This window comes from Spea bombifrons, chromosome 4 (genome assembly GCF_027358695.1).
Source record: "Spea bombifrons isolate aSpeBom1 chromosome 4, aSpeBom1.2.pri, whole genome shotgun sequence".
Lineage (NCBI taxonomy): Eukaryota > Metazoa > Chordata > Amphibia > Anura > Pelobatidae > Spea > Spea bombifrons.
This window is the reverse complement of record NC_071090.1, coordinates 7,128,756-7,155,061: the sequence shown is the minus strand read 5'-3', so window position 1 is coordinate 7,155,061 and position 26,306 is coordinate 7,128,756. Positions and strand designations below refer to the sequence as shown.

The window sequence follows — 26,306 nt, the reverse complement described above, 5'->3', positions numbered from 1 at the left end:
TTGTTTCAGAAAGAGGGAGCTAATACTTCCTACCTACCACCAGTGATGTTATGTCTCGTCATGGGCCCTTGCTTCGTTGTGGAGTCTGGAATTTATTTGACAGCTCCTGTACATAATTAAGCCTTCTCTAGAGGCCATTGTAGTGCTAAACAGGGCACCCGGGACAGAGAAGCCGAGTTAGAATGCTAATTAATTGTGATGGAACTGAGTGTTATGATATCTTGCATAGCTTCAGGAGAACTCAAGCCTTGTCTCAAGCGAAAAAAAATGTCTGATCCCAACGAACCCCTCTCACACCTAGTAGCCATAAAGAAAAAATAAACAGGCTTGTAATAGCCGAAATTAAATTTAAGTAATGAGATACATCTTCTTTTTCAAACTTTCTTTTCTTCAGTCATTTTGAAGATCACAATGGTCTGCGACCAGCTGATGTCCCCCAGACAACAAGGGCTGGACAGGAAAAAGGGATCTGTTTCTGTCTATAATTAAAAGGCTTACGCTCCAGATTGGAAATCATTTACCAGATGTCTCCTGAAGATTTGTGAAGGCTTGAAAAAACTACTTTGTCATATGAAATAAAAAAAATATAATGTCCAAATCAAAAAATACAGATCAATATTGCTTTAACACTTGGCCGGTCACCATTGCTGGATAAAACATTCTGAGCGTCGGATCCAGACAGCCGATAAGAAAGGTGTATCACAAGTAACAAGCAATTTGTTTTTGAGACAAAAAATACTTATTGGTAGCACAAGTGATCATTTCTAAAGCATTTCACGTTAAATTGCACCAGTTGGTAGGAAAGATTAAAGGGACACTCAAGCCATTATATGCTTTATAATGTACTTGATGGCTGGGGTCAGACCTGGGGCAGCACCAAAGGTAAATACGCCTCAGCCCTCAATAAAGCATTATAGCATAATGATAGCAAATAGTTATATTATACTTAATTTTTATCTGCTAACATTGAGCCTATCATCACACCTTGGAACCTGGAGATTTGCCCAGAAATTTCCAAACAGCACAGCTGATTAATGGGCTTCTGGGCAGCCTGTGGTCTCAGGGTGGGGAAAGTCACTTTTGCCACACGTCTATTCACTGCCCTAATGATGGTTTTCTTGGTCTTTATGCGCAACTACAGACACGTTTCCAGCCTATCTACATGTCCAGGATTCCAGATGTCCTATCATGTGACTTTTGTGTGACGTTCCCTCTCCCCAAATCAATACTGCTTGTTTTCACAAAGGCTTAATAAGTCTGCTAAGTACGGATCAACAGAGGCTATACCGCCATTGGTCTATATACAGATGAACATCCTGAGATATTTAGACCTAAGGCTATTTATCAATAATAATACAAAACATGTTTGAGATTAACTCACTGAGGGCAGTCATCCTGTCCTATGATGCATCACCACTTGGGAGCAGCTCAAGTTTAGCTCTTGTGTCCTTCAGTCTTATTCTGCCACAAGGGCAGTCCAGAACTGAAATGTGAGGCAAATTGCCTCTGCACAAGGGAACCAACAACCTCAGACAGACATTTCAGCCTTCATGGACCTCAGTGGTCTTGTCAGGTTGGTATCACACTAGGCATAGCGAGCAAGGAGGTTCATGTCTGGACCTTTTCACTTGGAGTGATCCAAGAGATCCCCGTAGGGCAAAATACAATACAAGATTAACTCGTGGATGGTGAATAGCCATGTCCTATAGCCTGTCCTATGGTGCATACTAGCTTGGGAGCATCTCAAATAGCTCTCTTGTGTCATTAGAAAGGAAATATCTCCATCGACACATCACAAGGGCAGTAGGGAACCAACAACCCCTTTTATGGACCTCGTCAGTGGGGTCCAGTTAGTATGGGGAGTTTTTCCTGTATGGGATTGTGCCCTTCTGGGACCTACTACAATTGGAATGGTCTGTTCAGACATGGACCTCCTTTCTCTCCTTTGTCTAGAGGGATACTAACCCAAGCCCACTGATATAGGGCTTTGACCAAACTGGGCCCTAAACAGCTGCTTAACCTGGTTCTATGGCTTTACTACTCCTGAATTCAATAGTTTGGTATAACGCAGTAAGAAATAAATGTTTTTTTCAAGCCAAAAAAAAAAAACAACATCTGGAAAAAAATATACATGAAAATATACAGCATTTTGCCCAGATTGGACCGATGTACACAATTTCAGTGAGTTTATAGCGATACCTAAAAAAAATATTAAAGGACGTGCCTTTATGATTGCGTTGTTCTTTCCAATTCTTTTAAGTGATAAAGGTCCTGTATTGGAATGACCAGATGACCCCCTTAGCCTGAAATTATATTCTGCGGGGCTGCTTTAAAATCCCTGCTGCACAATGCATTTCGTTTACAAGAACCCTTAGTTAAAGAGCCCATCTGGTCACTGCACAGTACATGTAAACGTCAAAGGCTGGGATGAATTATATTACACAACTCAAACTATCTAAAATACAGTCAATTTGGAGGAAGAAGACCCAGAAAAAAAAGCCAACAATTTAAGGAGGCCTATGTGGGATAAAGGTTTTGGCCAAATGTTCTCTCTGTACGGGCAGTCACTGTAGGTGAAAGTGTATGAAGAATATCTGCATTTTTTTTCACATGGACATACTCAAACAACTGTCTTTTTGAATATAGTTAATATTTGTCAGAATTAAGGACATCATTTTTAAAAGCACACAGGCATACCAGTTTGGTCTCCTGTTCATGATGCAGAAGGGCTGGGGTATTCCTGTTCTGGAATTCCTGGTGCTCTAACAGAATAGCAGAGAGATCTGGGGTTCTCATGGCACGACTCTTTCTTTGCCTGATCCAGTGTCAGGTTTGCACACTAGTAAGATGCTAAGAGCACCCGGATGTTATGTCATGTCTTGGTACCCATAGTCTGTACTAAAACAGATAGGTCAATGAACTGGAGCAGTGGGGCTTTGGTGTTAGGTGTAGTGATCTCCACGCTTCCTATGAAAAGAGGGTTAGTGGGTAGAGTTGTTAGAACCTTTGGGTCACTGTGCCAGTGATGTATTCTATCCTAGGCCAACTAGACTTAGACCTGGGGCAGCAAGTCCACCTGCTGCAAAACAAGGAGACAGATGTGCCACTGCTTAATGGGCCAGATACAAGAGAGATCTCTGGCTTCCCCAACTGGCCCATTTGCACTATGGAGGATGATGTCACACCCCAACATTACGCAGGACTGCAGGAATGGAGGGGCGAATTGAGGTGCTGTGCTTGGTCAGACCTAGGGCAGCACCCAGGGTAAATACACTGTTGTGCTGTGCATGGTCTGAGCTGCAATATGATGGGTAAGAGAAGCTTCACCTAGTCTGGAGAGGGCAGGACTGGCTGGACTGAGCTGTCCACCATTGGGAGCGGAAGTCGCAAAAAATAAAACCGGGGAAAGTGTGGAAGGAGCTTATTGTCACACATCAAAAGGTTCCCCAAATTATCTGTTATGAGTTGTGATATCAAGATCTTCTGGATAAGATCTAGAGTCCCCTCTCTATGGTTAATATGTCACAGGGTACTGTAATCCATAGTGATAAGAAATTTGGGATCATATTGAGGGAGGCAACTTTATACATTTGGGCCTGAGTTGCAATATCTCCGAGTGAGACTTGGTGTTGTATGTTGTATCCAAAAAAGTTGAAGCTGTCCAATATTGTTTTAAGAATTAATCCGCGCCGTGGTTACAGATACAAAAATCCAACAGGTTTAGCAGGCTTGTGCATGTGTGACCAACCTGCTAATTCTGACATAGCTTAGTGTTATAGATAGTTACGAGAGCGAATATCTATGATTTTGAAGGAAATTGGGGCTTGCAATTCCGTTACAAGTAACCCAACTATGAACACAATCAAAATTAAGAAGCAAAACTTTTAAAAATCCTGTTTCACACTAAATTATGGCTTGGAGCACCACTGTGGGATTGTGGCGTATACAGTAGTAAATGTTTTTGTATTTATGCAGTATACTAAATAGCAACCATAAGGTGTTCACAATTATTTTCTGTTCAGTGGCTCAATTATTTTAGCAAGAGGCAGAGTTAAGATCACACCATTCCATGCCATCTGTTCTATTAGCAGCATAAGAAAGCGGTTCTGTATAGACACTTTCACTCCAATGGGCAAAGATGATTTCATTAAAAATGTCTCCCATGAGGAGGGAAAAAAGCATTGATAAAATATTCATATAGAGATATGCTTATTATATCTCTATATAGCTGACTCACACTGTAGCCATGCAAAATAACTAATATGTAATTAAACATTCTACTCAATACAAAAAATTCAGCTATTCATTTGGAATAAAAAAAATCATTATATGGCCAGTGTGCTTCTAAAAACATTCAAGTATCCCTCTTTAGAATGGCCAGTCTTTCTTTTCAACCGATATGCCTATTTTTTTCTCCCTTGGTGTATTTTATAAGATTTAGACTTTTTTCTGGGTATAACTGCATACTGTCCAGACTGGGGAGGGAATTTAGTTGGGAACATACCAGGGCACACTACCCGAAGCTCTCCCCATTCCCCAAACAAAACAAAAAGCACAGATTTTTTTTGTCCGAAGTTTGTGGGTCAACATTCACTCACATACTCTCACTCACACTCTCGTTCACTATCTCATTCACTCTCTCACGCTCTCTAAACGTTTACCTACCTTCTCTGCTGACCACTTCCGCTTCTGCATCTTCTTCCACATCTTCTTCTTCATCTTCTGTATTCTATCTTCTCTTCTCTTTTCTCTGACCGCATCTATTTTCCTCAGTTCACGCGAGGGCAAAATGACAGCGCTTGTGGTGACGTCCTCCCCCCTGTTTGGATGATCGGCGAGATGTCGGCACGACAAGCACCGCTATATTACCATCAGTTACCATATTACCATCAGTGGAAGTGGTCGGCAGAGAAGAGATCATTAGAGAGAGAACGAGAGTGTGAGGGACTAAGTGAGAATGTGAGAGAGTGAGGGTGAATGTGGGCACCGGGCAACTCATTTCGTTCCCAAATTAAAAATACCCCAAAATTTTGGTCCGAAACGAAAATCTGAAAAGAGATAGGCCAAAAACAAACTGAAAAATGTGTCCAAATCATTTTTGGCCCATTTGCACATGTCTAATATATATATATATATATATATATATATATATACAAATATATGTGTGTAAAAACCGGGGAAAAGTTATTATAAACTGTATAAATTAAATACATATCTATAGGTCAAACCTCTAACCTCATCCCTTGAAACAGGGATGTATAGTTGTGTATATATATATATATATATATATATATATTTGAGATTTTTGTAATTTATTTTCCCACAGTGGTTATTTAGCACTTGACCGCCAGAATCTTTTCGCGACATTGATGTGGGTGTCCTGAGAAAAGGACAAGTAGAAGTTTCTTCCACGTTCAATACAAATTGTGAGAATTAAGTAATGGCGAATCTAATATTGGATTTCCAGTGGGATTATGCTATAATTTGCCATGGGAAAACTGAAAGACTTTAAGTAATTTTAGAATCTGATAGATAATACAGGAAAAAATGTTACTAAAATTATAAGATTCGGTGAAGGCTTATCACAAAAAGAAATATATTGTTTTTAAAAGCCGCATGTGTGTAACATATGATTCTTATTGTTAAAAGCTCACGCTAATTTCATGCAATTTGAGGTTTAGCGTCATTAAATCATTTTTTTACTATTATTTTGTTTTTTCTAGGCTAGTCGCACTCCAGAAGAAAAATATTTAAGTAATGATAAAATGCTATATTGTACAGGGATCTCTCATGAACGATGCCAAGTGTATCACAATTTTCCCATCTAGTTCTGAAGCACAACGAACAGAAATAACTTGTGTATTTACTGTATGTAGAATGTGTGCTTTCTTTTTTTAATAGTTCACAAATAATGCAGTCCAACTTAAAGAAACCACTGCCAAAAATTACAAGCAAGACGGGAGATTTCCATTTTCTAATATCTAAAGGGGATTTTTGTCTAATATAATTTAACTTCAGTTATTTGTATTATTTTATTAACAGTATAATAGTTTACGATAATACATATATATATATATATATATATATATATATATATATATGTACTTATTTTATTATTTTAATGTTTTTTTATACATTTTATTGGGTGGATGAAGAAAAAGGTAGAGACCTCTGAGGTCCTGAAAGCTAATCTGACTCTTCAACTTTTTCTATTATTATTATTATTATTTATTGTTTTATATAGCGCCATCAGATTCCGTAGCGCTGTACTATCACCATGGGGTAAAGACTGCTCTTGCATCAATATGCCTATGTCCATTTTCTTGTTAGGGAATTGTTTAATTTTGTGCCTTCCTGTACCTTCTGTTTCTTTAAACATAAATTCATACCAAGTGTCCTGGATCCAGTGGGACTAGAATATTATTGTTCTATAGTGGCATGTGCTGGATGGCTGATGATGGTAACTTCTTGGGTGGGTGAAACGTGATATAATATTCCAGGCGACATACAGTCTTGAATGCAGATTATTAGAATGATTCTGCCTGGCCACAGTTGGCTATATGCCAGGTAATCATGATGGGTGATTAAAGAGTTAATATACAGCACATTTAGATAGTTTTCCAGATATGATTCTGTAGAGCCATTTAAATACGCTTTGAGAATGTTGTCCACAATGCAATTAACACACACTCCTTTTTATTAAGTGTGCAAGTGGAACAGCACCTTTAACGTACATAAAATGTTCTGACTCACACTGGGTTTCGTTGTTAATGTAGATAATTTCCTCTGTAGAAGAGACCTATGGGCGAAAATATTAATGGTTTTCAGATTATTAAACCCTGCGTAATTCTTTTTGAACCCTTTGATGAAGCTAAGTAACAATCATTGGATATGTCTCTATAAACTTAGTTTTGATCTATGTTTTAGACAAAATGGTAATAAATGTATGTAGTTTAGTTTTTTCTTCTCACTTCTAGTAAGTGGCTGTGAGCACAAACCCAGACATAGCTGCCAACAATACCGAATTTGCCTAATCAATCCCACCAACCAATGGTGACCCAGCTAGTGCCCCATTTTTGGGGAGTTCCAGTAGCTTTGGACGTACCAGTCACTGTGGATATTTTAGGTGCACCGACACGTTTCATCTCATGTGCTGGAGTGACCAAATGGTCGCTGGGTTCTGAAAACTTGGTCAGTTTATCCAAATGCACTATTTTTCATTATTTTTGAATCTGTAATGTCTTTCATACTGTAGACCATTGGTTTAAAAATCAGTGACATTGTGTAACAATGTATATATATCTAAAAAAACTCATTATAACAAAGGTATGCAAATAGTTGCAGATTATACACGCTTTAAAAAACAAACACCAGGAAAGACAGCCGTGAAAACAGGGGCCAGTTAGTGGCACCTGGGTGCAGTATTGGTGCCCCCCCCCTGTAACTAACATACCACTTTATAAGACTTTTGCTGTCAGTACGCAGACCATTATAATATGCAATCACCCCAGGAAAGGCAGCAGGTTAGTGGCACCTGGGTGTAGTATCGGTGCCCTCACCCTGTAACTAACACGGACACATACCAACATGCGAACTCTCTCTAACTCCCTCACACACACACACACACACACACACATTGTTTCTCCTGCTCCTTCTTTTCCTCTCCCAGGAGCCACTACTCTTAGGCTCACTTCTGACACTGCAACACAATAAGCTGACACATACACCAACACTATAGGCTGACACCCACCCCCACACACATGCTAACATCCAATACTATCATACATGCTCTTACACCATACACCAACACACACTCTGACTCCAACAGCACCAGACACACACACATGCTTACACCAACCCACACACTTTAACACCATATGCTGACACCCACACTAATGCCACACAGTAACACACACTGCCATTAAAAAAAAGTATTTACGTGTTTACAAACAACTTTAAAATCAATTTATTAGTTATTAAAATGAGTACTTATTTATCAGACTACCGCTTTAATTCAACCTTGGGACCCAGACCAAGATTGTACATAAGCCTTGCTTGCACGTTGGTCATCAATGTACATTTTTTTTTCTCCTGACAGGTGCACTTTGCATACAGTTTGCTGATCCATATGTTAAACAGAAATGTAAGATATTTGTCAAAATGCTTCTCTCGTCTAAACTCTGCTGGTTGTTTTCTGCAACCTGACATACTGGGTCACGTCCCTAAAATAGCAAATGTCATATTTTTTTTTTACTTAATAACCAAACGGCTTTCTTCCTCTGGGCTACGACTGCTGCATCACCCAGGTGTCTGCAAACATCTATAAACCACAGCATTAAATATGACTGACAATTACAGTTACTGGTGCCTCTGAGTGATCATGTGTTAACTGTATGGAGCATTCAGGTCAGAACAGATGGCAGGTGATACTTATTTTACGCGGGCTAATGATGTTGTTTTCATGATGTTTCCTAAAATAGTCATATTTAACGTTAAACGGAATATAATATAAACAATATATATGTGCAATGTAGTGGACAGCAGATGGGCTATACCCTCTGTATGCCTCCGTTACTTCATGGAAAATATATCTTGATTTGCGATGGCTTGGGAATATTTGCCCTCTTTTCTAGGCACTCAGGATGTTTGCTGGGTATGAGTTAATGACACCTCGAAGTCACAAAGTATAAAAACATCAGATTACTGATATATTTGGGTTGGGTGTTACTCAAGGTCTGACCCGGGGTCAGTGTCGCCAGCTGACCCTTAGGACTTCACTTCAGAAGGACACACGGTGCTGGGTACGAGGTATTATGGAGGCACATACCTCAGTAGTGTAAGTGGGTCAGTTAAAAGAGATATCATATGTTCCCAACTGGTCCCAATGAAAAGTGGTGCACTGGGAAGCCCCTTCACCCAGTAGGGTAGTGTGCCCTCAATTTTTCAGCAGAGCGACTACTGCCCCTGGGTCTAGTATATGTCACAGCTATCATATGTCCAATAAAAAAACTTGTCCCTCTCATTACCCATTTTTCTAACCACACAAAAGTGCCCACTTTTGGCCATTACAAATGATTGGAGATGCGCCTTGAGTCTTTCGTATCTACATTCCAAACAGGACAAGGTCCGGTGGCCACAGAAGATATGGCGGTGTCCGCTACTATCAAAAGCTTTTTGCATGCACAGTGAAACATGTTTTTTTCATAGGGGGTATCTAGGAGCTCTCGGGGGTTTGCCCCTGAAACTAATACCAGGCTCAGGATGAATGGGCAGATTCCCAGGGTCACATATTTCTGGACCAACTCTTTCATATTTAACTGATTTAATGATATTCAGACATCACATCCTATGAGTGAAGGAGGTCTCAGCCAATCAGGAGAGATCTCTCAACTCTCCTGATTGACTGAGAGTTCAGAAGCCTCTTCTGATAGGCTGAGTCCCTCCTTCACACCGAGCTCAGTGCAAGCTGCAGCCAGCACCAGGTACGTGACTGTGTTTGTCTGTTTGTGTGACTGTGTTTGTCTGTTTGTGTGACTTTGTTTGTGTGACTGTGTGTGTAATGTCTTGTAATAGAGGGGTTCATTCTCTGAATCTGCCCATGTCTGGTAATAGAGGGGTTAATTATCTGAAACTGTTCATGTCTGGTAATAATTGCATGTACATTATAATATGAATATATTATCAAATCTAAAATGTAAATGTATGTGACCGTGTGTATATGTGAACCAGTGTGTATCGGGTATGTATATCTTATCCGCTTCATAATGTGTCCCTGAATGGCAGAAATAAAATGTGGTCACCCTAATTCAAGCAGGGAAATCAACTTTAACATACTGGTAGCAACAACACCAATTTGGAGTCTTAGATATGATCACATCAGCGTAGAATAGGAAGGAATCGGCTCCAGACTGTGCGACCCCGAGAATCTGCCCCTTCACCCCGAGACCCTGAGATTGTGGCAAAAACCCTGAGACTCAGAGCCGAACCCTGAGAGTTCCCAGGTATGTGTAGGAGTATCTTGCACAATTTAAAAACTTTAATGAATAGACTCTCTTTCCATAGAAATCTTCGTGTATTACAACAGTGACAATTTCCGAGAGACACTTTACAGACGCTAGCGGCGCTATGAAGTAGACAATAAAAGCCCGACGCTACTTAAAAACCACAGTACTTTATCCTCCTAGACGGAATTTATGTTGGTACGAAACGCAAGGCCTCTCGATCAAATGACCTCCATCCCCTTTCCCCCTTTGGGTGGGCACCATAAAAGCAGACGAAACTCATTATTTTACCAGCTGTATATCTGGCATTACCTGAATTTTTATGCCTGCGCATGAACTTCAAGATTCTGCTCAGAGGACTATATAAGTGAATAGAAAATTCTCAAGGACACACAGATTCTTGGGCCATTGTTGGGATTTTGGGTAATGGGGACATTTTTTTTAATCAGAGCTTTTTTTTTTTTTTTTTTTTACCACTTTCTACAACAAAAAAAAGAAAGGGGGAGGACTTATTAGCATTTCCCATTCATCTGCATTTCTGTATCCCAGCTGCTGTGACTCTGCAGTCAGGATTTAACGAAACTTAGGGGAAGCAGCCTTGGTGCGGTGGTAATACAAGAAAGCAGTTGAAAAGAATACAAAAAAAGTGAGGCTTTTTTTTTTATCAGAAGTAGAATAAAAGGGCTCCAATTAAAAAAACAAAAATGAAGAAAGTGAAAAGGAGACAACGTTAAAGCGTGAAGGATACACAAGTAGTGGAAGAAACGGGGGGAAAAAAAGCAAATTAAGGGAACTTTGAAGGATAAAAAGGGGAGAGAAGAAAGGCTAGAAATTAGTGTAATATACACTGCACTAGTGTGTCGGCGAATACATTCAGGCTGCTACAGAGAAAGCTGAAATAAGTAGGTAAAAAAACAAAGAAAACAAAAAGAAAATGGTTAACTTACCTCGGGTATATATACATATATATATATTTTATTTTTTAGTTTAGTATGGTTTTATCTTTTTTAATATATTTACAAGAAAAATAGGATTTTTGCATTAAGTCTGCTTTTTTCTGCCCTATTTCTTATAATCTTTTATTTAATTTTTTATTTTTTTGTTATTTTAGAATTGACTGTCCACATCAGTTTATCCGTCTACATACAAGAGACTATTGCAAGGGGTGCCACTCAGCCTCAGCGCCAGATCTAAAACATCCCTGATTCCCTTTGGTGTTTGTATTATTTTTCAATGTGTTGGCGTGTTTTTAAGTTCATTTTGCCTGAAACTTCAATCATGACTTCCCAATCATCCTCCCCAATAAATTTGTTTAATTTGCACTTAAAAGGCATGAATATAATGTTTGAAATTAGATCAGAATGGTATCGTTTTTTTGTAGACAGCGCCGGGATAAGGAGGTAAAGGTGGGAGATTATATATATAAATATATATATATATATATATATATATATATATATATATATATATATGTTATATAGTTTGAATTGTAGAGGGACCATAATAGGAATAATTTCACTTTTTTAGACACATGGTTATTGAGCTGCCTGGTATGTTAAGCTAATGACCCATAGCAGTTCTGTCATTTAATTGTTTCCGCTAAAGGTTTAATCTTATAAAAACAACACAGAAACCTTTAAGAACCTTCTTTCAGTCTCTGTGGAAAAAAACATGACAGTCATTCCTTGAAAAAAAATATGAATAAGGCAAAAGTCTAGATGATAAAAACAACTGTTTCTGAGATGAGTTTTGGGCATTTGTCAGTATTAAAAACACCAATAGGGAAATTCAGCAGTTCAGTGGAGCATCACTTTCTTAAATTTTTGCAAATGGTTATCAGAATGATTATCAAAATGGCATCAATGAAGAGAAATCCTCAAAACTGGGACCTTCTGGGGCCATGCATACATGGGCGAGATTAGATATAATACATTTTCATGGGAGGGCAGTGGTTAAACACGGCTGCCAGGACCCAGAGACAGAGCGGCTCGGAGACCCGGGGAAGCCGAGCTTCACCCGTAGAGTTCCCAGGTATTGTTTGTATATGTGTGTGAATGAATCACATACTGTACCTGTCATTCTTGATTTTGGGAATTTGCAGAATGATGTCCCCTGAATTATCTGCAAGGTTTTCAGAGCCTAAACTTGGAGGAAAGCGATGGAACTCTCAGACCTCCTTGCCACCTGGAGAAGGACATGGATGGCATTTCTCCTGACCATCCACTTTTCATAGGAAAGTTCACTGTCTCGCTAAAGCTCGCCACTTTTGCAGACACTGGTGCTGATAGGAAGACGTCAGACATTTTCCCCTCACTGAGCTGTAGAAATGATTCAGGTATCTCCTTTTTACCCCACAGACCTAAACCAAAGCTTCCATGATGCTACTCAGCAACCTATGGAAGGGGAATGCCAACATACGACGCATCTAGAGGTGGTTTAAAATGCTGGAGCTACTTGGCTGCTGGCAATGTTTGGAGGTATGGGCTTACATCCCAGTTGACCCCAGGCACAAATACCATAGGGGAGAAATAAATGTAGCTATGGGACCCCTACAATGTGACTTTCAGCACACTAAGGGTTTGGTATTGGTGAAAAAATATGGACATATAGATAATAAAAATACAGAGTTGGTGTAGTTTGAGAGAGTGACAACAGAACAATATGTCTTTAGGTATTGGTTCTGCCCTTTCAGCAGTTGACACACAAAAACCCTAAAAGAATGGCCAGTGGAAAGATACTTAAAGATGCTTTTAACTTGATAAAACTTTAACTGAGCTCTGTTGTGTGTTAAACAGATCTACCGTCACTTATCGTCTATTCTCTGAAGGGCCTTTTTGGTTTCTATGGCAATAACATGTCAGCGGCTGCTTTTGTATCACATGACAGTAAGAAATTCCCTGAAAAAAATTAAATGATCAAAGAATCATTCATGGGAAGGGCTTGGACAATCAGCAGTACTAGGAATTCTACCAAGTGGTTTAAAATGTTTGACTCGTTGGGCTTTAGGCTCGTTATGTTTGTAAGCCATTCCAAGATGGCACACAAATTACACAAAATACCGACATGCTAGCTAGTGAGCTAAGCCATTTTTCTTATTCAAACACTTAAGGTAACAATTGCACGAACCTTACTTTTCATATAAATAAGGTTTGCTGAATCGTTTTCTTAATGGTTAATAATAATGTTTAATGTCGCTTTAAAAGTAGCAACTACCTTATTTTAGGGAAGGTGGATTCCGTGGCATACGATTTTCTTTTTCAGCTAAGGAAAAAGTAGAGGAGGAATAATCATGTAGAGCCCGAGATGATGTCATCAAAGTGAAATTAATAGAACATTCCTTCATCCCTTTAAGGAACGTCAAACTCTTTAACCCTTTTATTGCTGGAGATTCAACCACACACACCCCCATCACACCCATCTGATACTGAAGAGTTAAAACAGAACTTGACAAGGATTATATCCTGGTCGCGCTGTTCCCTTGAGAGGTATTTTGAAAGATAGGTATGCGCACATGCTTGTTTTAGGGTGTTTTATTTGTTATTTGCTCAGGTGTCTAAGTAATTGGATAACCATTGGAAATTCACAGTAAGCTCTTGGTATTGTGTTGAGAAATAATATTTTTTTTTTTCAGTTTTATCAATAAAAATAAAAAAAAAATGGATTAAGGTCCAGAATGAATGATGATAGATTCCATCTTCAGCCCAGATATTTTAGTTTGTGAATCCATAGTCATACCTCCGTGTCTAGACTAACCTTTTTGATTCACATCCATTTCATTTGTTAAATAATATTGGGGTTTTTGTTTGGCTTTTTTTTTACTCATCTCAATATAGTACCATCTATTCATACATCTACCCAGACATTACCTGCCTCCTACTGGGATGGATAGACATGGTTAAAGATGGTGACCATGGTCTATTAAATGCCTGGGGAAAGTATGTTACATTTTGTTACGAAGACTTTGATAATATGTAGGAATTACCCACCAACAGGTGGTAGGTTAGATGTCAGGATTGAACTGTACAAGAAACAGTACACAATAGACAGCACACAAAGGCAACACACATAATTAATAGATCCGGCTAATGGTTTTGTTAGACGACTCAGAACAGAGTTGGCTCAAACATCTCCCTTCTTCAGTATTTTGTTATTGGCTTGTGTATGGCTTTTTGAGATATGCTTAGGGTCAGGCTCAGCCCGGGGCCAGAGCTCTTATGTCTCGGGAGCCAGAGGAGTATGAAAGTGCACACGGGGCCAAGGATAATCATAGACTAAGCATTGATTTGGACATTGCTCTATTAAGTGTACCAGAGATTGCGGACCTACTCAGTGTTACTTATTTCAACATTACTGGATTTTATCGCGATGAGGTGGATTCAGGCCACTGCACAAATAATTTGTGGTGGGCAGAAAAAATAACTGAAAGCCATCCACTGCACATCGCTCAGCAATGAGCCTTCCATAAAAACATGGCCAGAATTTACATTCCCACAAAATCCCAGAGGTGTCTTCATAGTACAGAGTTCAGAACCTACATTCCCACAAAATGTCAAAGAAAAGACCAATTCTGCAGCCTACAGACGTGACGACTGAAGACAGGCAAATTATATTTTAACCTTAGCATGCCTAACAGAATTGATGTTTTTAATCACTTATAACTTAAAAAAAAACATGTTTTAGAACCCAAGTATTTTTCCCCCTATTTATTTTATGTATAGAATTGTACAGCTGGTGGGCTCGGTCTCCTATTGGCTATTGGGATGCCAAACGCAGCCAGTAGGAACTCAAGCCTTCTGATGGCTTTTAGAAGCAATCAAGACCAAGGGCAAACTTGGAATGATCTATCTCCTAAATGCTATAAAAAACCTAGTAGAACATGTTGAATGACAGTTGTGTAGCTAGATTAGAAGCATGTGTTGCCATGCGCAACAAGTGAAGTGGACAATGGCGTAAGGGTCGGTTTCTTCCAGGGTTTATCTTGTTTTAGGCCAAATGTGTTTTTCACTGAGCCTGTTCACCTTAATGGGAGAACGAGCCCTAACGTGATGGCCACATTAGACTAGTATCGTTTTTTTTAAAATCTGTGGCCGTCAATAGATTGGATCTTTCTATAAGGTTGTGTTTCTATATTCCGCCTAAGTAACCTAAACATAAGTAGAATTCAATGGCAACCAGACTTCACTTACAAAGCAGCTGTGAGTCCAGCCCAGGGACTCCATTTTCTGTTTGTCCAATGATGGGGCTCAGCAGCCTCTTCCTCTAATGACCGTTATCTGGTCTTCTCCTGCCAGTCTGAAGACAGGAATCATTCCCCGGTACTCTAGCACAGGTATATCTAGATCCAGCTTTAGACAACCAGGAACAGCCACTCCTTGCTATCCTCTTTTCTTCCAGTGCTTAAATTTTGATGATAAGCGCCAAAACATTTTGACCATAGGGTTCCTGGGATGTCTACCCTCTTATGCCTTCTATATTTTTCTCTTAATTGTTTCTATGTTCTTCCAGATCCATATAATTCTTATTCTTCACCCATATGGTGAAAGCAGGGAAATGTTACCCTCATTTTCCTATTGTATCTTAAAGCCGCTTATCTGAAAGGAAAAACACTATTTAAAATACACTATATAGATATTACAAAAACGCTATATACATAAAAACGTAAAAAAAGACTGAAAGCGCATAATTCATTATTGTGATTTTTGTAGTTAGAAAAGTAAAATGCTGCGTTTAATAAAATCTGATATTCAATTAAAGTATTAAAATACCAGGATACAAGCTGAGACGTGTCACTAAAGGCAGTACAATTATGTAACAATTACAAAGGATTGTACAGACCTTTTACAAAATAGAATGCTATTTGATTCTGACATAATCACCTGAAGAATTTATAGTTGTGACATATTTCTTATTTCCCTAACAATAATAAAACTCACTTTTTTAATGTAATTTTGTATGCAAAATATCATTAATTCCCCACCTTTGTGAATTTCTTTCATCTAAAGAAGAGATCTCTGAGGTCTTGAAGGTCTAATGATGGATATGAACTTTAAATTAAGCAGAAAAGAAATGTTGTCCTCTATTTTGCATTAATGTGACAGTATCACTTCTATTTGATGGACAAACAACTCATTTTTAGCAATATGATAACGAGGACCGAAAACTAAAATGCCTAATAGAAAATATGACTCCTAAACAAGATGTGGCTAAAATCATCAATGGTGGCTTAATAATGAGTGCCATCAGTAACTAAATTCAGAAAGTTTCATTGCAGAATCATCTACATTCTAGTAGTTCTAGTTGCAAAAGCACCAAAAGAGATAGGGTTCAGGTTCCATCTTGTTAGTGAATAACAAAGAAATTCAAATGTGTCCTCAGAAGAAACATGTCTTGTAGAATGTTAAAAATTTGCTGTGTATTATCTGAGAAACTTGTTTGGGCCGTTGAGGATAAGTTTAGATACCCATGATGTAGAGCTGCGAAGATGTAGCACGTTGGGCCTTGAAACAATAGAGTTTACACCAATCAGCCGTAACATTATGACCACTGACAGGTGAAGTGAAAGACGCTGATAATCTTGTCAGTGGGTGGGAAATATTAGGCAGCAATTCAACATTTCGTCCTCAAAGTTAATGCGATAGAAGCAGGAAAAATGAGCAAGCATAAGGATCTGAGCGACTTTAACAAGAGTTGTGATGGCAAGACGACTGGGTCAGAGCATCTCCAAAACTGTAGCTCTTGAGGGGTGTTCCCGGTCTGCAGTGGTCAGTACCTATCACAAGTGGTCCAAGGAAGGAAAAGCGGTGAACACAGCGACAGGTTCATGGACTGCCAAGGCTCATTGATGCACATTGTTGGCGAAGGCCGGCCCTATATGTCAAATTCAACAGACTGCGTAGCCGCAAACCAGTCAGGGTGCCCATGCTGACTCCTGTCCACTGCCGAAAGCTCCTACAATGGGCACGTGAGCATAAGAACGAGACCACGGAGCAATGAAAGAAGGCTGCCTGGTCTGATAAATCATGCGGATGGCCGGGTGCGTCACTTACCTGGAGAACACATGGCACCATGATGTATCCATGGGAAGAAGCCCAACCGGCAGAGGCAGTGTGATGCTTTGGGCAATGTTCTGCCGGGAAACCTTGGGTCCTGCCATTCAAGGTTACTTTGACTTGAACCACCTACCTAAGCATTGTGGCAGACCTTGTACACCCTTTCATGGACACAGAATTCGCTGATACCATTGACCCATTTCAGCATGATAATGCGCCCCGCCACAAAGCAAAAATGGTTCAGGAATGGTTTGAGGAACAACAAGTTCCACATTCCGCAGATCTCAATCTAATTTAGCATCTGTGGGATGTGCTGGACAAACAAGTCTGGTCCATGGAGGACGCACCTCGCAGGACTTAAAGGATCTCCTGCTAATGTCTTGGTGTCAGATACCACAGCACACCTTCAGAGGTCTAGTGGAGTCCATGCCTCAACGGGTCAGGGCTGCTTTGGTGGCAAAAGGGGACCCACACAATGTTAGGGAGGTGGTCATAATGTTTTGGCTGATCTGTGTATTCACTAAAGATAGATTTAGCTGCAGAGTTGAAGCTTCAACTTCCTGAATTCACCATACATTATAAATGGTAATTCCGGGCAAATTTATCTCTGAGAATGGCTAAGCTGGCCCTGCCTAATGTATGTATCAATCAGTAAGGTGACTTTCAACAAATTTAACTGATTTAAATATACTGCATACAGGGCCATCCAAGATTTTCTTGGAACAGAAGCTCACTGGTGTGGACACTTCATAAAGTAAAATGAAATCAATGACATGAAACAGCAGACCACACCTTCAAAACCCCCAGCACTTCGGATATCACGTTCATTGTCTCTCCCTATCCTTTTACCCCATAAAGAAACCACAGTTTCAGCCCGTTCCTTCCCTGCTTCAGTTAAGGTTTATGCCCACGCAATTACATTAGCAAATTATTGTATTGTACAAGGAAACAAAAGTATTGAAGGAAAAATAAACCTTAACTTCATACACGATATACAACGTTCTCACCTTTCACATAGAGTCTGCTTCAGAAATCAAGAACTTTAATGAGATTAATAGTATGTCACCTCACTACTGGTGTATCCAACATCAAAGCGTTTACTATATTTTACCCTCTCGTCCACCTGCTTGTATTGTGTATTTAAATGTTATTGAGAGCCTTTAAAGGAATATCATACTTCTGGGGGTTTTTTTTGTTTATGTACGTTCTAGCTTGACATTGTTCAACGCGAGATGCTCAGAGGCATTGAGGGTTGAATAGCTTTAAAGAGATCAAAGGTCTGACAATCCGTTTACTCGTATACATTTTTTTGCCGTGCCTCCTTAGTCATTACAAAAGCTGTCACACAGATTCATAAGAGATCACTTTTTGTTACTTTGTTCCCTTTGTGCTAAAACAGGAAAAGAAAAAAATATATCTTTTTTTTTTTTTTCCAAGAAGCCTTCCAAAAAGAGTCCTTTATTATTATTAATATTTATTAATTTTGTAGTTGTACCATTTGTTCACTTCTAGCTTTGCTGAGACGTTTTGGGGCAGATGTTGAGGATTGTAATTCGATTCTCAAATCGAGCCACTGATAATCCTAATTGCTCTTTAAGATTCCTGGGAAATTACTCATTTTTGTCATCTTTCTACTAGCTTTTTTAGTGACAGGATTAAGTTATTTTAAGCATTTGAATCAAATCAGTTTGTAAGTTTGTTAAACACCTTTCATAAATTTGTATCTGATTTTCGCATAGAAATAATTCTGTTCTTATGTTCTTGATCTCCGGTATTTTTCTTCAATACGAAATAATAAAATAAAAAATAATAATTATAAATAATTATAAATAATAATAAAATAATTATTTATAATTATAAATAATTATAAATAATAATAAAATAAAAAATAATAATTTGTTTTTATACAGAACTATAGGAATATTAAATATTAAAATGTATTTATTTCTATTTCCTTAAATTACTTTTGTGGCAGCTTACATTTCTAGTTCTTGTACTTACCCAAAGTAATCCCATTGACTATTATTAACACACTCTGCCACTGGCACATCATTCAAAATAATTATAAACAATATAAAAAAATTATAAAAAAATCAATAGTTAGGATATAACTTGTTAGAACTTGATATAAACTTATAACTTGATAAGCATATGCTTTAACAGTTTTAGTAGCCCAATGTCTGCTTAATACCCCTGTAGAATTATTGTTTGGTTTATATGAGGTTTTCTTTAAAATTGTTCATTGCGTTAAGCTTTTTAACTACATTTTTATGTATTAAATTGATAATAACTTACAAGAAAATGGCCAAAGTTTACTTAATTGAAAGGAATTAAAAATATCCCATTTATTTTCTATATTAATAAGTTTGTAGTGCCGAGTAGCTACATCTTCTCTTCAGATGATAAATGTTGCCTTTTTTTTGGTAGAAATACAACTTTCCAGTAAATGTTTATATTGATTAGCAATAACACATGTATTAATAGCCAATGCTGTGATAAGAAGGGTTGTCAATGAAGTTCTATTTTTAAAAGTTTTATTTTTTAAAGTAGTTTGTCAAAATTTTGCATCATTTTCATAGATTTTTTGTGTCCTTTTAGGCATTTTTTTTTATTTTTTTTTTCAAAACTACATGTAAAAATATTTATAAATACAACAGCAATAACAGTAGAGAGTAAAAGTAAAGTGTTTCTAGTTTTTCTTAAAATGATTAAATAAACAATTAAAAAAAATATTAGGAAAAAACATCAATTTTTATATTTTGTTTTTAAAAAAATGATAATTTTTTTGGGGGGACCATGCCATATTTTTTGGCTTAAAACAATGATTCATAGGCATTCATAGGCGTTTGTGTGTACGTGCATGATGCAGTCTTAAGATGTAATTACATTACAATGTACTTTCTCTAAACAATATGATCAGTGTATTTCTTTTTTTTTAAACACAAACAATGAAAACATTACTGATTGAGCATCGCATGCCAAGTCTGCATAAATAAAGGAGAATATGATCACCTATAGCATTCATATGCGATTTTCAACATCCCTTTGATCAGAAATTAGAATTTGTAGTTAGAACCCTTTTCCTTGAAATGAGTGTGGTCTGTACAATACACACAAGGAGTTGGCTTGAATTAGTAAGGAATGTAGAGGTTAGGGGAAGGTCAGTTTCTGAAGTTTTTTTTTTGTCATAATGTTGCAGTGAATGATGCCTTCGGGAGATCCTCTTTAGAAACAAATTTGATCTTGGAGCTTTTGCATGAGTTCAGAATAAAGTATGTTTTTGTCTTTCAGATCTAGTCTTTTTAAAGACATATAATGAAGTAATAGTAAATGAGATCAGAGTATTGGGTTACTCACATGGAAATAGAGTTTTCAGTTAAAATGATTGATGAGTTTTATCTAAATTTATAGAAAATTACCAAAATACAGATTTTTGTTCCAGTAACAAAAGGGCATTCTGCAACATTAACAGATATCCAAGGAAACATTCTGAGACTTCAGGCTACATTAATATATGTGATATTGCATGTGCTGACTTTCAGTTGGCAGGGGGAAGATGTTTTCTTTTGCACGCCTCACTTCCTGAGCACATCCTGTGCAGAAAGCTGTTAGAGATATGTCAGGAAGTGATGCGTGTAAAGAAAAATAGCTTCCCCCAAAACAGCACTTGCAACTGATATACATTTTTTATTGTCATAATATGGGGATTGTGTAACATGTGTCTGCCAACATTCTACTTTTTCTTCTAATAAAAGTAATAAATCAAGCTCAGATTTAAACCAGGGAAAGTAATTCTATGGCTATTTTCATCAATTTAAGAAAAAGTGCAATAACATAACTGAAAATTAATGTTTTTTTTTAAGAGAGCTTAATAACAATAGTATTATCATATAGAGTATTTTATTTTACTTTTTTTGTGTAATTGAAGGTTATATCTAAAAGGTGTTTCTGGTGGTCTTGTTACCATAGTAATTATCCATGCAGGAATTGTCCAATCAGCATGTGACTTACATAATTGGTATACATAATAAACCCTTAATCTGTCATAATATGAATATATTATACCACTTCTATTAGATACATTCACTAAGGGATGTGGCATTCGTAAAATACCGTTTCCATGACTTTTCCTATTTGCTGTGCAATTAATGGAGACATAATGGTCAACAATCATGTTTTTAGGGTTTTTAACCAGTTTATCTCACCTTTATACAAATATCGCAGAACCACAAAAACTGGCCTGGCTTCCTTTGAGGGCAAATGTGCCAGAACCCCTGGCACTGAAAAGGTTAAACCAAATCTGCGAACCATTTACACTGATTATACAACCAATACCTGCTAAATGCATACCTGGGAACTTTCTAAATGAGCCGATCCTGAGACTCTTTAAATATTAACCCTTTAATCATGAAGATTGTATGTGGTGTGTCACCAAATGTGTTACCCAAATGGCTCTAGTACCAGTCGTCATGGAAACCTTGCCATTATTTAAAGATACACTAAATTAAGTCACCTGCATTCAAGCAGGCATATGCACCATAACATAATGGTAGAAAAAGCACCAAATGTCTTATCATAACAGGGTAGAATAGAAAGAAGGCAACTCCAGACTGTTTGACCCTGAGAATCTGCCCCTTCACCCTAAAATTAGATCGAAAACTATGAGACTCAGGGTGAAAGCTTGATAATTCCTTGGGTATGGGTATGTTTAAGTGAATGAATTTAATTATGATTAAATTATTAAGAGGAATGTACATTTTCACAAGATTTGCAGCAATATTCACTGGAGTCTTGGGCTTATGTGCTTAAAGCATACGATTCCCCAGCATGAACCCAGTAACAATCCTCCTTGAAATAGCAGCTCATGTTCTTTAACGTGTTCTGTACCTTTAGAATTTGGAAAAACTCCAATTGTCCTTTTAGTTACTCATTGTGTTCTTTCATTTTTTTTTTCTTAACCAAATTGATTTGTAAAATTAGAATAAAGCTAGCGTTCTGATAGACACAGAAAGAGGATCTTTGATTTCATTTTTAAGTAAGAGAAGGGAAATACCAATATTCTGATGTTTCGCAGATGCTGACATCGGATGTTTCAGCTTCTCACGACTCCTACTAATTGCAAATCATTTCCCTTGAAAAAGCACCTCTGTTTTCTGATTGTGTGTTTACATTTCTATATACACTTGGTATTATACAGTCGACAATTGTTTATTTTCTGGCCGTAGTATTAGAAATTCCCAATGATCTGCATTGACGTCCTTATCTAAATACATAGATATAATTTATGTAAATTTACAAATTCTACGACCCAACTGTGCATTCACTGTGTGGTCTTATACAGAAGACAAAGCTCAGCTCAGCAGCGCACCTGAGAACGTTCTACACGAACCCAGCCTGGGACTCTCCTTTTGTAACAACACACAGCGATCCTTACGGAAGCCATAACTTGGCAGGACATAAAGATATTCTCAATTTAGTCACCTGTATTCAAGCAGGGATTCCAACTGTTAGAAAAGCACCAGTTGGGGGTGCTCAGATATCATCAACATAGAGTAACGTATGAAGGATTCAGCTTTTATGGTCCTGAGATGGATGTGAAAAGTCTAAGAATCAAAGACAAACCAGTAGATTTTGGAGGTATGATGGTGAGCCACTAGTACACTAGTAGGGAGTGGATAAATAAAACAACCTCGGTGCTGAATTCAAATGGTTGGACCACAAAACAAGCCACGGTTCCATTCTGATCACCTAATGCCGATTGAGGTACCGTGCATGTCAGTCCCAATAAACAGGATGTATGTGGTGTAGCCAACATCTGAGATATAAGACGGATGTTGGTACTATCAAAACGAATTTGAGATTGTGGGTAGATATGAATACTGATAACATTTCCATTTATAGACCTATGGCATTGCAGGTAAACTAATGGGTCCATTCCAATTTGGCCAAATACAACTGGCTGTTATCCTCCAAAGAATTTGCTAATTGCTAAGGATGTCACGTCCTCAGGAGCATCTTGGGTGTGCATAATTAAGACTTTAACCTACTGAGATTTTCTGTCTTTTAGACTATAATCTCCATGCCCCTGTTCTCATAAAATGCTAAGTATGAGTTTATCACAGTGTTCTACAGCCTTAAAAGTCCTATTTTGTGTATTATAATGGAGATATTTCATTGAAAAGTTTAAATCCTGATCTTCTCTTCGTTCTCCTTCCCCTCAAAAGTTTAAAAAGGCTGCTGGACCAATCAACAGCAATCAGTAACTTAACAACAACGGAGAGATAACAATGGAGAGGGATAATCATGTCGATCCTGAGAAAAGGACGTTAAGAAGGCTGCTCCCATGCTATACACATAAGGTAGGTTTCTAATATATATAGTGCTTATTTCAATCTGTAAACACAGTTACAAAAGTTTACTTAGTGTGTAAACATGTATAACAAAGGATTTGGGATAAGTGACAGATCTGCTTTAACATGCTGTCTAGAGGAACAGCGGTGTTTACCTAGTGATAAAAAAAAGTATTGACAGCTTTGCATAAATAAGCATATGCCCTGTTTTATAGCAAATCGAAATCATCTTGTACTTCTTAAATATAATTGTTATATCAGTTGAAGTATAACGAGATAATAATAATGAAATAAAGCTGTTTATTATGGGAACCAGTTAATGCACAGTGGTTCCCTAGTATGAACTTGTATATCATACTTAATGTGGCAGGATGAATATTTAGGGGAATTCCAGTAACACGAAAGGAATTAAAAAAATGTTAACAAACATGACTCACGTTACAGTGTTTGAGTTATATTCAGGAGGTGAGTCGGTAAAATGGATTGTAGAATTTTTGGACTGTTCTGTTATTTTTCTGACGTGCCACGTTAAGCCATATTCATAATGAGCAATTCTGGGGCAAAGTGCTTAGGGTGTAGCAGGTGACAAGTACACTCCAAAGGTTTCCATGGTAACTGCATCCTTATAGGTTTGCCCCGTGACGGCTCATTGGGCATCCGTCTGTTGCACATGTTATGTTAAATTGTATAAGTTATAATGGCAATTGTGCATTGTGAATAACTTCTACAATTTTGGATTTCCGATCAGCCATAGCATTATGATGACTGACAGGTGAAGTGAAGAACACTTGTTATCATGGTGCCTGTCAGTGGGTGGGACATATTAGGAAGCAAGTGAACATTTTGTCCTCAAAGTTGGTGTTAGAAGCTGGAAAAATGGACTAGTGTAAGAATCCGAGCAACTTTGAAAAGGGCCAATTTGCGATGGCGAGACGACTGGGTCAGAGCATCCCCAAAACTGCAGTTCTTGTGGGGTGCTCCCGGTCTGCAGTGGTCGGTACCCATCAAAAGTGCTCCAAGGAAGGAAACCCGGCAACAGGGTCATGGGCGGCCAAGGCTCATTGATGCACATGGGGGCGAAGGCTGGCCTGTGTGGTCAAATCCAACAGATGAGTTACTGTAGCTGAAAAAGTTAATGCTGGTTCTGATAGAAAGGTGTCAGAACACACAGCACATCGCAGTTTGTTGGTCTGATGAATCACGTTTTCTTTTACATCACGTGGATGGCCGGGTGCGTCGCTTACTTGGAGAACACATGGCACCAGGATGCATCAATGGAGGTCCCACCTCGCAACTTACAGAACTTAAAGGATCTGCTGCTGACGTCTTGGTGCCAAATGCCACAGCACAGCTTCAGAGGTCTGGTGGAGTCCATGCCTCGACGGGTCAGGGCTGTTTTGGCGCAAAAGGGGGACCTACACAATATTAGGCAGGTGGTCATAATGTTATGGCTGATCATTTTGTATAACACCGTTCTTGTAATAAGCATGTTGGCAATAAGTCCTAGTTCAGTATCAAATGTCATGGTTCTTTGATGATTCATGAGAGAGCATTCTGCATTCTAAGGAAATTTCAGAAAGAGGAATCTCCTAAAAAACACAACTACTCCTTAAAGGATGTGCTACAGTGGTTGCATGTGCACCCACAGTATTGTGTTCCAGCCTTCATTGTCACACTTAATATAATGATGTTTCTGTATTATGAGAGAGCACTATCTATACCCTTGACTAATCACAAGTCATAAGACGTCTTGTCAGGGTTGGACTTAAGAATGTGACCCCTAAAGACAATACAAAGACATGAAGAGACCATATGGTGTTTCCATCCAAGTGGCTTGAGAATGATAATGTCACAAATTACCATTTTTAGCATGCAACCTATGAAGAAAGTGTGTTCCACAAAGTCATAATAATAAATATACGGCCAGACCCACTGCTTTGTCTGCATTTAGGCTATTGAAATTTATAAAGGGGTCATGTGAAAAAAAATAACTACATAAATGTTGTGTTAACAACATTAGCAATTTTAATGTTAACAATAGATTCCAGCCTGTCTGTTGCTGCAAGCTGTAGGTAGTTTGAGGAAATCTATTGAATTATGCTAAAAGCCTTGAAGGTGACAGTTCTCCTATATTCGTCCAGACTTTTGCCTCTTGACTGGTCATCGACAGCACATAAGAATCATTTGTCCCACCTAGTTTGGTTGATTGTTCCCCGACCTCGCCATAAGCATCACCCAAGCACCGTTTCAGCTACACCCTATGAGACTGTAATAGTTCCAGCCAAAAATGACATTCCCAACATTTAACCTATTACCTCATTATTATTTCCCATTAAAGATATAATGATTAGAAATAGATGCTCATACGCAAGTAGAGATCCTGACATATTGTGTATGTGTTATATATACCCCTTCTCCCTCCCTTCCGCCCTATCTACCCCTTCCCTTCTGCCCTATCTACCCCTTTTCCCTCTCTTTGACCCTATCTACCCCTTCTCCCTCCCTTCTCCCTATCTACCCCTTCTCACTCCCTATCTACCCCTTCTCACTCCCTATCTACCCCTTCTCACTCTCTATCTACCCCTTCTCACTCCCTATCTACTCCTTCTCACTCCCTTCTCCCTAGCTACACCTTCTCACTCCCTTCTCCCTATCTGCTGCCTTTACCCCGTCTAACTCTCACAAATATGACATTCCCAACATTTAAGCTATGACCTCATTATTATTTCCTATTAAAGATATAAAGGTTAGCAATGGAAGCCCATACGCAAGTAGAGATCCTGACAAATTGTATATGTGTTATATATATATATATATATATATATATATATATATATATATATATATATATATATATATATACTGTCCATTATTTTCCTAGAAAGTTTCAACATCCGGGCATGTCG

The 26,306-nt window shown here is 38.2% G+C and overlaps 1 long non-coding RNA gene across 1 annotated transcript in view; it reads left to right on the top strand.

Annotated features, from left to right (window-relative positions):
* The window catches only part of LOC128490124 (uncharacterized), a 125,233-nt gene that overhangs the window by 61,821 nt on the left and 37,106 nt on the right, over positions 1–26,306 (top strand). The window contains exon 2 of the long non-coding RNA XR_008353918.1: positions 23,275–23,409. This is a non-coding gene — a long non-coding RNA (uncharacterized LOC128490124). The remainder of the gene's footprint in view (positions 1–23,274; positions 23,410–26,306) is intronic.